This window comes from Papaver somniferum, chromosome 4 (assembly GCF_003573695.1).
Source record: "Papaver somniferum cultivar HN1 chromosome 4, ASM357369v1, whole genome shotgun sequence".
NCBI lineage: Eukaryota > Viridiplantae > Streptophyta > Magnoliopsida > Ranunculales > Papaveraceae > Papaver > Papaver somniferum.
Genome location: NC_039361.1, coordinates 97,746,729 through 97,761,392, shown reverse-complemented (window position 1 = coordinate 97,761,392; position 14,664 = coordinate 97,746,729). Strand labels below are relative to the sequence as shown.

Below are 14,664 nucleotides of genomic sequence, written 5' to 3'. Positions count from 1 at the left end.
ATTTATCCATATAACTAATATAAATTTGATTCACGCTTGCTTATAGTATCTGATATTTTAACTTAACTGTTATACCATATATAAATTTTCAAAAAAATTATCTGTTAAAATTTTCTATCAACTTAATTACTCAAAATACAATTATCAACTGCGGTATTATTCTTATCATTCTTACTACTATCATTACTGTTTTGTTGATTGGACAGTTGGTACACTAAGTCTTAATCTTTAAATATGAATACATTGAGTCTGCATGAAATTTTAGTGTATTCCAATAATATTTAGATTTTTCTATTAGTGTAAAGTGTCATATTAATATATAAATTTATTTTCTTTTAAGCCTATACTGTGCTAAGCATTCAAATACTATTATTATTATTATTATTTCCTCCTGTGTATTTCTTTAATTTTAATGATTTACCGAGTCGGTTATTGAACTAAAGATAATTTAGGTATAAAATTACTAAGAAATTTAGTCTTTCTATTTTTACACAATATCTCTTCACGTTCTTAAGTCCAACCTAAAAAGTCTTACATTGATTATCTGGTTTCATTGTACTAGAATGTATTTCTAATTTTATTTACAAAATCTGACTGTAGAACTTACTAATAATTTTGCGTAGCTACTTGATCCTAATTATTACTATTATCATTATATATTACTAATAAGGTTTTAATTAGATAAAGTTCAATACAATACTATTTAATAAGCGTAAATATTACTTTTATTATAATTATTAGTGATCTTATTATCATTTTTTATTAACGACATTAGTGATCGAATCATTATCTTAACCACTTTTACAATTTAGCTTCATTTCTACTTTAGTAGATTAATGGTTCTAACTACGAGAGAAAACATTCTATCATTTTCTAACTAAAATTTGGGATCTATCAGTTCACTAATAGAAGCAAGTTCTCCTAATATGAATGGTAACCTATGCTTGTAGTTGGCATGTCCAGGTTAGCAAGGCCCGACAATGGTTTCCTACAAACAAGATAACACAAACACACCAGAATTTCAAACCTCACTATTCTCCAATGCTGGATTATTTAAGTGTTAAGTAACTGAGACTAACTAATTTCTAGTTTAATAATGAAATTTCTAAACTATACTACAATTGGTTTCAACCTACAATTTTTACTTCATAATTTATAAAAGAACATAACTACACAAAACAAAGAACGAACAATCAACATGTTATACAAATCTATCAAATCAATTCAAAAATCTTTTAGTTCTAGATAGTTTTTAATGATTAAGATTTATCTCACAAACCCAACCCAGTTCTAAACTAGTCTAATAATTTATCTGACACTGGCTATTATCTATTGTTTCCCATATAAGATCTTATTGTGAGCTCTGATACCAAGTCTGTAGCGCCCCCAAAGCTAGCAGCTGACTAATCCAAGAGATTAACTAAATAAAGAGGCACTAAGAATCTAAATCAATTATTTAAACATTCAACTAAGAAATCTGCTACAAAACTTAATCCAAAACTAACCCCGCTCAAAAATATATATATGCAAGAACTCCTCTAAAATGATACATATACAATAGTCATTTGATTTACAACTATAATATACAACATAATAAACATAGGCGAAGTTAACCAACTAACGAACTCAACAATTGAAGCTTTCGCTACGCAACTCTGATCTGTCTCTGAAACTGAAAGTGGGAATGGGTGAGCACATCATCCCTAAAAGGGGGGCCCAGTAGGAATAACATATAATTTTTAAGTAAACATTGGCATGATTTGGAAAACAATACATGTTTTCCTAAAAATTAAAAGACAACCAACTCACTGAATTTAAACAACAAGTATATGGAACTAACTCCTTTATTTCTGTGGTGACATTAACACACCGAATTGGTGACAATTACACACCAACCATTATTTCTGTGGTGACATTTACACACCGTAATACTGGTGATAATTACACACCTAGATAATCTGTGGGTGAATGTACACACCCGTAATATTGGTGACAATTACACACCTATATATTCTGGGTGAAAATTACACACCTAAACGTGCATGAAAGTATAAATGAAGGAGCGTATCCTATATACCACATAAGGAAATTCTTATTTCCCAACAATTCATAAATACGAATCAAATATTATTGTTCCTTTCCAAACGATGTAAAGATTAAAAGAAATAACATAACTGTCGGAATTCAAATTAAACAATGCATGGAATGCATAAACGAAAATTACATGAGTTTGTTAGACATAAACTTTTATAAAAGAAACATCAACGGTTACAAAAGAGTGAAATGTATTCCCACCTCTTTTGATGACAAGCCAACGCCTACCTCGAGATCCATGATCCACTGGTTCATCCTTTAAATCGATCGTTGTTAATAAAGATCAACTATTAATCATACAAGAACTCTAAGAATATAACCAAAATGGCTCACACAAGAATCATACAAGTCTATCTATTGATTCTAAGCCCATTTATGACTTTACTCATTATTTATTTTTAGCATGTCTAAGGTATACTAATTTTATTAAGTTGGTTCCATATTCCATTAAATAAGTTTTATGAACATCTACAACTTTATAGAATAAGTCGAAGGCTAAAGCAGACCACAAGAGGTAAAAATATCAAACTAAGAAAACATGATGCTAGTCCCAAGTCCACTAAACCGGCCCATTAATCTAACTAACGGTCAATGGTGTCAACTAACAGTCAGCATCTGTCAAGGGTCAAGTCCAGGGTCATAGCCAAAGTCTGGTCAACGGTTAACTGAGTCAACTCAGGTCCAGTGACTCAGTGAGTCAAACTGATTCGACTCAGTCAGATAATCTAAGTCATCTAAGTAAAACTGAATCAGACTAAACAAGTTAAGTCAGACTGGCCAAAATGTTCTTCTTATACATCTGCAATTCTAACTCTATAACTCTAACCCAAGTTCAAATTCAATCTACTAAAGCATCAATTCAATCATTCAAATTATAACCCAAAATTGATTCACAAGGATAATTTGATTCACAAGGATAATACAGCCTACCTGCAATTGTAGGTTTAAGCAACCTCAGATCATCTCAACACATTCACTTAACTCTCTTTCCAAAACTTCAGTCACATAAAACTCAACACCATACATACACAACTGATTCAATCATAATTTCATTACTATCTCCAACTCCAGTTCCAATTGCACGCACCCTGACTTAATCTCATTTCAATTCCCCTTATAAGTATGTTACTTTTTTCCTTCTCAATTACAGATCAAATCCAAACTACAGCCTTCTCCTACACTATCGGCTTACCAGCAACACAACCTCATTCATAACATACTCTTATCTCAATACGTATACAATCATCATCTCAAACCACCAACACAACTGAACTGCCACTGAAAAATTACAACCACAATTGTATCTCTCTCACTTAACAACACCAACAGAGACTCAATTTCATCTTCATTTCATTTCACTTACCTAACCTATACTCATTTCAACTCGATCTTCACCTGTAATTTACATAACTCAACCACTACAGCAAATCCATTCATAAATACAGTTAACATCACTACACCCATCTTCAGTTTCTATAACATTCAAACTCCAACGATTGCCACTCCAATGACCCCTGCGGATGTGAATCCCAACATTAACAGTTCCACTGATGTGCAAAGATACTAGCAACATACACAAGTTCTTCACTTCAAACACTAATGCCCTTCTTCCCTGTCATTCATCTCAATTATCCATTTTAAAACAAAAATCCATTAACGTCCATTTCTTTTTCCCTGCAGTTCAACATAAGTCTAAATTGCATACCACAGTTCTATAACACTCTCTTCATAATCAAATCTCAAAACCTCCTAATTGTATCTCTAGTAGTAATTCATCCCCCTTATCAGAACCAGTTTCTGGAAACACTTCAATCAAAAACACAAACCCTAATTCCCAAATCAATATCCTACGTAAACTGAAATTGAACTCAATACATCCAACCAAACTACAATTAAGTACATACCCATAACTAATTACGCAGTTATAAAATTATTTCACATAAATTCATAAGACTATCGACAAACCCTAATTTCTGAATTCTGGTTTACCTTATATGAGTTGAATTAAACTTTTGCATCAACACCACCATCAATAATAATCAAGGTTCTCGATTGATTCATCAATTACTCTTGATTTCTACATCCCAAATTTAAAACCCTAACTTCCGCTAACAGTAGCAACTCTATCTTCTTCATCCTTAACTCCAACTAACTTCAACACCATCAACAACAATCTGTACAACCCATATGCTCTTTATACGACCTCCTAATCTCCGATTTGTTTCTCAAACCAGCGCTCGACTGAAGTATAGAAAAGAGCAGAGAAGAGAAGAAAGAGAAAGAAGAAGAAAGAAGGATAAAAAAGAAGAAAATGAACTCTTCTCCGAGTAGGGATAAGGCCGACAAAAATGCTAAAGGCACTCGACCAAAATATAAGGGAAGCCCGGTCAGCTAAACTGCAAAAGATTATTTACCCTTTGAATTAAACCAATGATATCTTCTCCGTCCTGTATCCAAATCACGTGTTCGAGTAGTCCATTCTGCATAAATTTTCGAGATCTATCCAGCGGTACTAGTTTCTTATCTAGTTCGTTGTTAGATTAATTCCTATTAATTAATGTTTGTGTTAAACTAATCGAGTCATTAGCGGCTTGGTCGTCTCTTGACTGGTCTAATAGCATTGACGAACTTGAGGGTCCTTACAATTTCATCGGTGGATTCAATAGTCCCAATTAATAATATAGTGACTTACATTTCACTAAATTGACTCATTAGTCTCTCTAAAGTATGGTTCCTTCCAAATACATTAGTGACTATAAAAGATGCAACCAATTACAATATCATCACAGTTAGGGTTCACATGATATCCATTTTCATGGGTTTCTTTGGAATTTAACAAGGTGTGATTATCTCTTGGTACATATAGAGATTTTGTGACGTCTTTTTTCTATCTTGAAAACATTATAAGGTGTGATTATCTCGCAGTGTTGCGCTCGATGATCAAATCCTCGTAATCACGTTATAAGGAAATAATTATACAACTAGTTTAAATTCCTTAAGATAGTGGAAGAAAAACAACTATGAGTTAGACATTTGGGTCTTGAGAGTTTAATAAGTGGGGTGGCCTTATTACGTAATAAAAGTGGGATTCAACTCAAGTACTTTAGACTGAATATATATTACGTTTATCCCAATATATCTCAAGTGATTTAGAGAATTTATGTCTCGTGTTTTCATTCCATAGTTGCATATATTAGATCTAGTTCAACTGAATAAGACAGTCAATTGGCCAAGAAAAGTTCTTGTTGCCAGTAAAGTTGATGTGAAAATTGGTTGATACTATGATACACACATTACATTGTATATATCAACACCTATGACCAGGTGCATTTCCAACTCTTTCATTTATGATGGGAGCTAGAATTCCATCTTAGTTTCATCCCATATTCAGCTGATACCTGTACTTTGGTGTCATTACTACTGGGAATACATCTTTGCCTCATGATATATGTGTCCATTTTCACATGATTTATATGAGTCATTACGTCTAACCCTTATTACTTTGGGGTTCGTTCCATTTTCAATTTTGCTACATTTAGCTTAATTTGAGAAATTTCTTTATCTCACTACACATGTCAACCACTTACTTTAGGTTTAATATATTACTAAAGATAGTTCTCTTGTTGTCATACTTCAACTTATATTGGTTCGTAAGTATCATGGATGAAGTAGAGAAATGGAAATTTTCTGACTCATATAACTTTTTATGAGTTCTTCCACAAAAAATTGGGATGCATGTGTTTAGAAACACAAGGGAATATGTAGCTCTACCTTTTAGACAGTGCGTTGTCAATGGCATAAAGTTGTATGAAGGAATATATTCCTTTTTCTTTTTCAAAGAAATGATTTCTACCTCTAATGCACAATAATGATGCTCAAGTACTTCTGAGTCCAAAATGTCATTTTTGAGTCAAGTTGGGTCCAACTGGGAAAAACCTTACTACAAAAAAATCATAACCTGGTTTCTGGGCCAAATTACGATGATCCAGTTAGTAGTGTTAACTCGTTAAGGTCATAACGTGTCCAAGGTCCACGGAGAGTTACATGCCCATTTTAAAAGGTAATAGTGTAGTTTAATGTTTTGGTTTCACAGGAATTAAAACAAATAATTAAATGACATCATTTTTAAATAAGTGTGATATTTGTATATGTGCTATTTGTGGAAACTGAAAAAGCGGGGGTGCAACAACCACACCCAATATTTCGCTTAGCAATCTGTATGGACAAACTCCAATATACTTTCTAGAGAATCAACTAGATAGTCAGACTCAATCTAGATAAAAATTCTATCAAAGAGTTTGTATCTCAATCTATCGATTTCATATATACTCAAGCAAATAGAAATCTGCGAGTCTTTATCAAATACTAGAGAGATAACTTGGATGGTACCACTGACCAATATCCAAGTGTCAATCAATTTAAATCAACAACCAAAAGGTCGGATATTCTAACTGATTGATCAACGCACATCCTGTTATATTTCAATTATATAACAAAATATAATGCGGAATAGAAATAACACAGACACCAGAATTTTGTTAACAAAGAAACCGCAAATGCAGAAAAACCCCGGGACCCAGTCCAGATTGAACACACATTGTTTTAAGCCGTTACATACACTAGCCTACTACAAACTAACTTCAGTCTGGACTGTAGTTGAACCCCAACCAATCTCACACTAACCCAAGGTACAGTTATGCTCCTACGTCTCTGATCACAACAAGATGCTACACACTTGATTCCCTTAGCTGATCTCACCCACAACTAAGAGTTGCTACGACCCAAAGTCGAAGACTTTAATAAATAAATCTGTATCACACAGAAAATTCTATAATGATAGATAAATTTGTCTCCCATAAATATACCTACAAGTTTTGTTCTGTCTTTTGATAAATCAAGGTGAACAGGAACCAATTGATAACCCAGACTTATATCCCCGAAGAACGTCCTAGTATTATCAATTACCTCACAATAATATTAATCGACGCGGTGAAAGAAGATATTGTGGAATCACAAACGATGAGACGAAGATGTTTGTGACTACTTTTATATCTTGCCTATCGGAGATATAAATCTCAAGCCAATCTTTATGATTGTACTCGTACTATAGAATATGCAAGATCATATCACACAACTACGAGAAAGTAGTATCGGTCTGGCTTCACAATCCCAATGAAGTATTTAAGTCGTTGACCTGGTTTAAAAGAAGAAACCAAAGGTTAAAGGAGAATCGAGTCTATCTTACACAACTAGTATCACACGTAAGGTGTGGGGATTAGGTTTCCCAGTTGCTAGAGTTCTCCCTTATATAGTCTTTCAAATCAGGGTTTGCAATCAATGTTAGCTTGGTAACAAAGCATTCAATATTCAACGTTAGATGAAAACCTGATTAGATTCAAGCTAATATCTTTCAACCGTTAGATCAAAAACTTAGCTTGTTACACACAAATGAAATGCACGTTTCTAGGTTTGTGTAACCATACCCAAACATGTACATTTGTTGGTTCAACAATAGTTAACCAAATGGTTAGCCATATGAGCATTTTCATATCAACCATATTCTTCTTCACCACAACTAGTTCAATTGACTCAAATGAACTAGTTAGAGAGTTGTTGAATTGAAAGGAAATCTTATGTAACTACACAAGACACAGTCGAAGCAAAAACGATTTGATTCACTCGAATCGGTTCATGAACTTTATAGCCACAGTTTGCAATTAGCATTCCTTAGTTTATGTAAACATGAGTTCACAAACAATCGTCTTTAGATATAACCTAACTCAAGTTCGCGTACTGGGTTTGCGGACTTAAGTTCCCGGAAGGAGTTCTCAAACTCCAACATATTTTCTCGGGTCGAGAACTTCCGCCAGTTCGCGGACTTAGTTCACGGCTCTTGTTCCGGTTCTCTTGATCAACAATGTATGCAAACTTTGGTTCAAGGAATAAGTACTTATACATATATGTGTTTACACAACAATGCTTATATCCATCATTGGTTATATAATCTAAACTCTCATTTCAATCATTGAAACATTCTCAGGGGACGTTATATAGTTGTTATTCATAAACCATTTTTCGTCAGAGCAATTTTCAAAGTGATTGAAACATAACATGACTTCGTCACTAGGCAAAGATGAACTTGGCTAAAGAGAAAGCTTACCAACACATATTTCGAGAAATAGATATGCGAGATAAACTCGGCTCAAAATACCAAATGTGTATAATCAAAGTCTATATAGCAAAACGACTTTTGTCTCAAGATAAGAGATAAAGTGAATAGACTTTTGAGTGATATATAAGTTCGAGTCTCCACATACCTTTTTGTCGATGAAGTTCCACCAGTTCCTTGGGTAGTTCTTCGTCTTGAATGATGATCCGCCATGGAGTTCTTGAGTTAAACTACACTTTCTATCCTAGTCCGAGATTTAGCTATAGTAGACTAGAAATCAAGACTTATAGTTTTGATCACTAACATTGACAAACATGCTTGAGATAACAACGCATGCGAGTTCGACCGAGCAATGCTCTAACAGAAACTAAATAGTTATCTCTATATTGACTTTGGATGAATGCATGAATATATTTTAATTATTATTATTTTAATTGTATTTGCATGTGCATGAATGTATTTTTGGAAATTAAATTTACTTTGCATGCATGGATATATTTTAGTTATTATTATTTAATTGTATTTGCATGTGCATGAATGTATTTGTGGAAATTAAATTGACTTTGCATGCATGAACATATTTTAGTTATTATTATTTTAATTGTATTTGCATGTGCATGAATGTATTTGTGGAAATTAAATTGAATTTGCATTCATAAATATATTTTATTAATCTTATTTATGAGTGAAAGATAATTATGGATATTATATATTAGTTAATGTACACGTTACAATCAACAGAGCAAGCAAATGTAACCGCCAAACTTAATGAGTACAAGAAATAATAGTCATAAAGCAAATAACAATCATAATGGCAGACAAAAGAAGAAAAATAACACACATGCAAGTGTAAAATTTAGACATGAACAGACATTATTTGGCATACAAACTTACAAACATGGATTTTCAAAAAAAAAAATTCTTCTTCTAAGAACAAAATATGGATTGTGCAAGCTAATACATGGATTAGATAAAGGAAAAAAAAATATCATTGGAGCAAAACACAGAGACGAGACAAAGTGGGACATAGTGATACACAAAACAAAAAAAAATTAACTATGGATACATCAACAGAAACAAGTAAACATTAAAAAAACTTATGTCACAATCATCATGGATCAAAAGAAAACAAAAATAGTGACAAAAATATACATCATTGATACTAAAAATATCATAGTATGGACATGAATTTCACAACTGATCATACAAACATACACATCAATTTGATACATGTGACAATATGACAAAATATATGTCATAAAATTATCCACTCCAAATAAGATGAACATGAAAAAGGAAAAAAGAATAAATTAATTTAACCAAAGACACCAACAGATTAATTTAACCATGAAAGAAAATAGATGAATATACACAAACACATTACATATTCACATACATCAAACATGTGTATCAAGAGACACAACAACACGACAAACAACTTTTTTTTTGCGTTTCTTTCATAGGCAAAAACAAAATAGAAGACAAAGAAGAGTTTTAGGTATACCTTCGACATATAACAGTTTGATTGATTGGGGGATCTATAGAAATTTTGCTTGTTTCTTTAACTATTCAATCCAAGAACAAAACTATAGATCCAATGAGGACCGAAGGGGATTTCCGAAACTTTAACAGTTCGAGATGTACAAATCCAATAATGGAAGATTTCTGAAACTCCCGAACGTAGTGCAGGTGATTGATTTGAGAGATTATACTGATTACTAGAAAGAAAAAAAAATGGCAGGGTAAAGCATCGTGTCCGATAACGTTTTGTCGTGGATTATGGAGAAGAAGATAAAGAGACAGAGAAGGAGAAGGATTTCTTATCAATACAAGTAACCCTATTACATACCTATAGTATCCTTTATATACAATAGGAATAGAACCCTAGCTTTATATTGGGCTGCACATCCATGGGCTAGATCCCTACAACATAATTGGATTTTTAAGATTATAACGTCATTAAAGATTTTGTTGGGTTAATGGGAAATTTTTTGGTTGGTCCTAGGTCCATATAATTATTTATAGTAAGGTCCAACCGGAATTTTCTTTTATCTGGAGGTCCAAAATTAATTAAAACATGAAAATGACCATAATATCCTCTACTACCAATATGTGTCTTAAATGTTCATTATATCGAGTACATATCTGCTACACTGCTTACAAATTTGAGTACATACTGTATCTACTATACTACTTACACATCTGAGTACATATCTGCCACACTGCTTACAAATAGAATACATATCCACTCGACTGCTTACAAATTCGAGTATATATCTGCTGCACTGCTCTACAAGTAGAGTACATGTCTGTTAGAATCAATGAAAATAAATTAGAAAACGTATTACATCACATATATTGTAGGATCATACTAATTAATCTCTAATATTTCTTCAATACAATATTAAATCATTGAAAAAATAAAGGAAAACCTATATATGCACAGTAACACATAATAAGATACACAAAACTAGCACATATTTCAGTATTTCGCATACGTACACATGGATCAAACAAAAAAAAGTGGCAAATCCCTGAATAAAACAGAATCAGAAGAAGTTTTATCAATACGCCATATACGTACTGCATATTCATGAACCAAAAATCAACTGCATGTAAGAAGAATTGATGAATCCATGAATATAACATAATCAAATCACATTTTCCAGTATTACATATACGTACTCATGGATCGAACCCAAAAACAGCGGCAAAACTCTGAATAAAACAGAATCAGAAGAAATTTCTATCGGTATGCCATATACATACTGCGTATTCATGAACAAAAAAATCAAATACATGTCAATAAGAAGTGATGAATCCATTAATATAACCGAATCAAAAAACATATTTCAGTATTACACATACGTACTCATGGATCGAACCCAAAAACAGTGGTAAAACTCCGAATTAAATAGAATCAGAAGAAGTTTCTATCAGTACGCCATATACGTATTGCGCATTCATGAACTAAAAATCAAGTGCATGTCAAGAAGAACTGATCACTGAATCAAAGCAGATACTTCAGTATTACACATACATACTAATGGATCAAACCATAAAAAGTGGCAAATCGTAAAAACAAACTGTAAAAAACCTAAAAACATAAAAGAGTCATGAAAATCGATTTGATCTTCATAATACAATCGAAAAACAAATCAAAAGAAAAAAAACGAACAAAATAATCAAATAAGAACATTAGATAACATACATGGAAACACAAACAATCTTCTCGTCGTAAATTCATAACGATGCATCTTCTTCTTCTTCTCAAAAATAAACTAGGTTTCTGTCAGTATGGAGTATATGTACTATTGCTTCACACCAAAAAAAAATGAAACAAATCTAAAACCAACAAAGTGGAACTGGTATAATCAAATCTTACAACGAAATGAACAAAAAATGTGATTATTCATCTAGATCTTGTAAATAATCAACAAATCAAACATGGAGATCGAAAGCGTAATCAAACACAACAACGATTAGATCGTGAAAACCCTAAAATAAACATTGCAAGAGAAATAGAAGAAAAATAAATTGGATTTGGTCAAAATCTAATCGCAGCAGCAGTGAGAGGAAAGAGAAAATAAAAACGAACCTGAAAAGTCAAATGTTCTTCTTGTGCGTATAGATCTGTTTAATAGGGAAGGTCATTTGTGGTATTTTTAAATTTCTCATATCCGATCTCGCACGTGCACGTGACCAGGTGATAAGAAATTAGGTCCATTTTTCATTTTTCTTTTACTGTAATTATGGAGCTCCTGTTATTGGGTTCTTAATGGGTGGACCTGCCACTAACTAAGACCACTATAATGGTACATATTGGTAATTTATACATTAATATATAGTTTTTGGTATATTTGGAAAATTTTATAAAATATATATATATATATATATATATTTGGAAAAATAAAATCAACGGTTCTAACGCATTCCAAAAATTTAGCGGCAATGATTTTAAAAAAAATGTAAACTCGATGTAAAAATAAAACATAAATTCTCAACTGTCCAAAAATATATATCGACCATCCAGCGGTCATCATAACAAACAATGAGGGCCATCCGTCGAACTTTATCAACTATCTACCTAATCTACACCGCACGTTGCCACTTCAACACACAATATAGCACCAAACTTCATCCAGCGGACACAAATGATTTTTCTATGAGCCAGGAGAATGCGTGGTTATGCTAACGGACCAATGGGAGGGAGGGTAAGCTCCACAAGTGTTAGTTTATTCCGGAGTGAGAGATGACATTAAGTATTTAGAACTTTTTATATACGGTCATTTATGAAAAATGCTTTTAATGCCAATGAATATATATGGTACTTTCTTAGTAATTTTGTAGTATATCCTCTTAAACCTACTTACCACAATAAAACCAGGAAGTCAGAGACAATTCGGAACCACTTCTCCAACTCACATAATAACTGTATTATTTAAACGGGGACCCCTAAAATAACTACTCAATGAATTATGATTCGCTGATCACTACTTTTTAATCAAAGTAATTTTCCATAAGTGTCATATATAAATCTACTTTATACTTTATCATACCAATGCGCTAAAAAACATAAACTAATTTCATATGCTATTCGAAGATGCCTACATTTACAACAACTATATAGTTGTTTAAATTTCCAACAAATGATAGTTCATTTCAGCCACTTACTTGGACCAACAACGATCAGAGAACTCTCACCAACAAAAGGTGTTATAGAGGAGGTTAGAGGATTGGTAGTATAATTGGTGGAACTATAATTGTTTAATGCACCAAACCGATTTTTAATATATTAAAAGATGAAATCTTAAGCAGATTCATATTCCAAAATTACCTGATCTGAAACGTTTAATGGTAACCCCTATATGCCAAACAACTTCACAACTACTTATATATGGTTTCTACATCTCCATTTGTTATGTGTAAACTATATCCCTTTCAGGGTATAAATTTCCTGATAAGGGAGAGCGAGCATCCAGAAATAATCTCTTTAGGAAGTTGAAAATATTTGATCACGAGCACAGTATGGCTAGAGACAACGCTTTTGCACTTGAAGCCACAACTAAAGCAGGCATAACTTCTTCGAAGGAAAGCTTGTTTTGGGATGATAAATGTTGTGTTGATCATGATGAAGAAAATATATCTATGCTCATGCAGCAAGTCAAAATATCCTAAGAAGGAACAGACAATCTGGGAAACGAGACTCCCGGACCGAGACCAAAGATGATTTTGTTCAAGATGGAAGTTCTCTTCAAGGAAATAATGCTCTCATAGTTTCATTGGATAATCCTAGTGAGCTTACTTCTGAAAATCAGATAGAAAATTCAGCCCCCTTGTGCAGAAATCTGTTGATTCTGATTCCAAGTCAGAAAAAAAAAAGAGATTTTAGAATTCTTGAATAAAAGTGAAGAAATTCACCGAGGAAAACCTTCGTTTGAAGAAAATCTTGGAAAAATCGAATCATCTCTTCATGTGAAAAATTTAGAGATGGAAAAACATAATGAAAATTTTACTAGAACAATGTCTGTAGAAAATAATGAGATTGATACTCTCAAGTGTGATCTACAAAGGCTCTAAGGAAGCTCAGACAAAATCTTAACTATGTTGTTTGGACAAAAGTCCTTTGGTAACGCTAATGGTATTGGGTTCACCAGCAAGACATCAATCACCAACAACTGTTTCATCCATGCCGGTTCATGTAGGGAACAGTTCGTTGTGATAAAAAGGTAGCTAAGTCTTCTAAAGATGAGCCCCCTTTGTGTTGCTTTTTTTGCGGAAGTAAGAACCATATTCAAGAAAAATGTTGGAAACTTAAGAAGAATAATATGAAAATTGTTATAGGGCATATGGCCCATGGATGTGCAGTCCATTAGATTACTAGGGTTTTCCCTTCTACTTATATAAATAGAATACTAAACCTATGTAATGGGATTCTCTCCTATGATTAATAGAAAAGTTCTTCTCTCTTCCATTATTGTTCTCTTTTTCTCACTATCACTTCAAAACGTTATCTCACACGAACTCTAACCCTGCAACGAATAATTTTTTTTTTCTTCCTCCTCTTTGACATCAAATCGGTGAATCAATTTAAGAAAAGCACTTTCGGCGTTTAATCTTGATACCTTTATTTATCCTGTGTTTTTTCAAATCATTGGTTTGCGTAAAAGGTATGACTTTGTCAGATCTGTTTCATTTTTTTTAAGAATCAAAAATATATTTTCATCCTATATGCTATGTTTTGGTCATAACTATGTCCTGCTATGAATGATTTGTCCTGATATGAGACCTATTCTTCTTTTGATTTGTTACTATGTCCTAGCTATAGTTTTAATCCATGATTAATTATTATAATAATTATAAAGATGCCCTGATTTTGCTTGTGTAAGAAATCATTTTAT

At 32.7% G+C, this 14,664-nt stretch overlaps 1 long non-coding RNA gene across 1 annotated transcript; it reads right to left on the bottom strand.

Moving 5' to 3' along the window:
- Positions 1–2,092: 2,092 nt before the first annotated feature.
- LOC113276167 lies at positions 2,093–4,380 on the bottom strand. Its single transcript, XR_003324110.1, has 2 exons — positions 3,025–4,380; positions 2,093–2,350 (listed from the first exon to the last, which is right to left on the bottom strand). It is a non-coding gene; the product is annotated as an uncharacterized LOC113276167 (long non-coding RNA).
- Between the last annotated feature and the right edge of the window lie 10,284 nt (positions 4,381–14,664).